Here is a 2,286-nt window from a genome sequence, read left to right on the forward strand (position 1 = left end):
CAGTTACGTATTGCTGAACTTGCAAAAGGTAAATTCAAGGGTGAGGAAACTTCCAACCTATACATTTTTAAGAAAAAAAACTGTAATTCTTAGTAAATATCATCTATCAAATTCCTTTTTAACAAACCTTTAACGACATAAAGAATGTTAACGCCCACAAAATTGAAGCGTTATAAAATAGTTATATTACACCCTCCTAATATGCAAAAATATTCCGTTAAATTACATCACATAAAAGAATACTATAAACATTCCAAAGCTATATTATAATCGCTTTTGGCCGGATGACGCGCGCCGGCTCATTCAGATCTCAGCCTTTCCTCGGACCTTCAAGTCTCGGTAACCCGCTTTCCAAAATACATTCTGAGGTTTGAATAAGACCAACGTTGTCTCTAACGGCAACTATATTTGTAGTAATTTCCTAAAGGAGAAAGAAATATTTACTTCCTCAGTACTTCCATCATACTATGAAAAATTATTAAGAATGTAGAATAAGAATTTGATCCAAGTTCACAATATAAGGACAAATATGAACGATATTAAGGAATGAAGTAACATTCAAGAAAATAAAAACTATAAAGACCTCATGGTTTTTCTCCGACGGCCTCAAGGCATTGTTCCAAACGGCCTTTTTCCCTTTGGGAACCCTCAAAGGGAACCCAATCTCATGCTGCCCTGGCAAACGCTCTCTACAAGTAATTGCAATTAAATCTTATATATCCAAAATAAAATATATATTAAGTAACAGTAACAAATATTAATATGTATTATATTCAAACTTCAATATCACACCAACGATCACATGAAATACGTCATATTGTCAACGATCATAAAACGATATTGAACATGAGTTTGGCTCATTCTTTCGTTTTCAAAATAACTATGGTGTACTTGTTATCACACCATTATCGCTACCTTAGCACTAATTTTCAACATAATCTCTCGCCATCAAATATTATGTTATGAAGTTCTCTCAATGTTATGATTTTAGTTACATTCTATAAAGGCATTTGCTCATCTTTCCTTTTCATACGTAGTGAGAAGGTTCTTCATGAGACCATCTCTTCATGGTGTGTTAGCGACTACGCCTGGCTTTTAACAATGTGTTGTATTTCAAACAACAGAACTACACATACCCTCAAGGATGATCTGTACCGCATAAATGCAAAATTTTTAGCAGTGATTTCATGTTTGTTCAACCTTTCCACGGCTTCCACCTAATAGAAATAAAAATATCTAACTTATATATATATATATATATATATATGTTTTCTCGATGAGGTTTCAACTTTCAAGCACTACTTCCATTAATAGTTACATAATCACAAGTTTTATTGTCAATAATACAAACTCCCAGACGATTTGGCCTAAGAGATAAGATAATACTTACATGTTCGATCGGTGTTGAACCAAAGCAAGTCCTTGTGATTTTGGCATGGCCTGTAATAGCAAGAGTGATAATAAGCACATTCATTTGCACTGCTTTATTTAGAAACAACCGGCGTATCAGTTCATATAAGGCGCACAGTAGTCTATGGCATCATGTACCTTCACGAATCGCCCGCCACACTTGTGTAAATCAATTTAAAACAATAATCATATAAAAATATGTCCACATTCCAGTACCTAGCCGAGGAAACCTCCACCAATAAATCAGATACGTATCGGTCGCAAAGATTGGCGCCGAATGCCCGCTATTTGCCCTACCAAAGGCCCCATAATCGATTCCGTCCCATATCACGAGATTGTGCCTGCAATGTCACAATTTGCTTTTCATCATTGCCATTATATCACAACCTCAACAAATTAAACAAAAACAAAAATAGAAAAGATAGCCACAGCAGTGATAAACACAAAAATATCCAAACCTAGCATAAGAACAGAATAAAAAGTAGGTTTCACAAACACACACATGTCAACAACATAAACCCAAAAGCCAACCACAATGAAATGTGTATAAAAAGGATGGAACCACAACAAGATGTCCATTGCTAGGTCACCCTATAACAAAACATAAGAGTCATGATGCATGAAATGTAGGGACATACAATAAAATAACTAGTAGTAGAAGCTGTGATTCAGTTAAGAGCCTGCCACTGTAAATGTCAAATCAATCCATCCTGTATAAATTTTTCAATCCAACTTTCCCGAGTTCCATATCCTCACTAGGAACCGCTCTATTCTCACAAAGTCGCAGAGTAATCAAACACCTGCATAAGTTCCTTCTTTTGAAAACACTTCAACCTCATAACCTTGGCCACAAGGTCCCATTCGTGAGGGCTTCTA

The sequence above is a fragment of the Dioscorea cayenensis genome, chromosome 9 (genome assembly GCF_009730915.1).
Source record: "Dioscorea cayenensis subsp. rotundata cultivar TDr96_F1 chromosome 9, TDr96_F1_v2_PseudoChromosome.rev07_lg8_w22 25.fasta, whole genome shotgun sequence".
Lineage (NCBI taxonomy): Eukaryota > Viridiplantae > Streptophyta > Magnoliopsida > Dioscoreales > Dioscoreaceae > Dioscorea > Dioscorea cayenensis.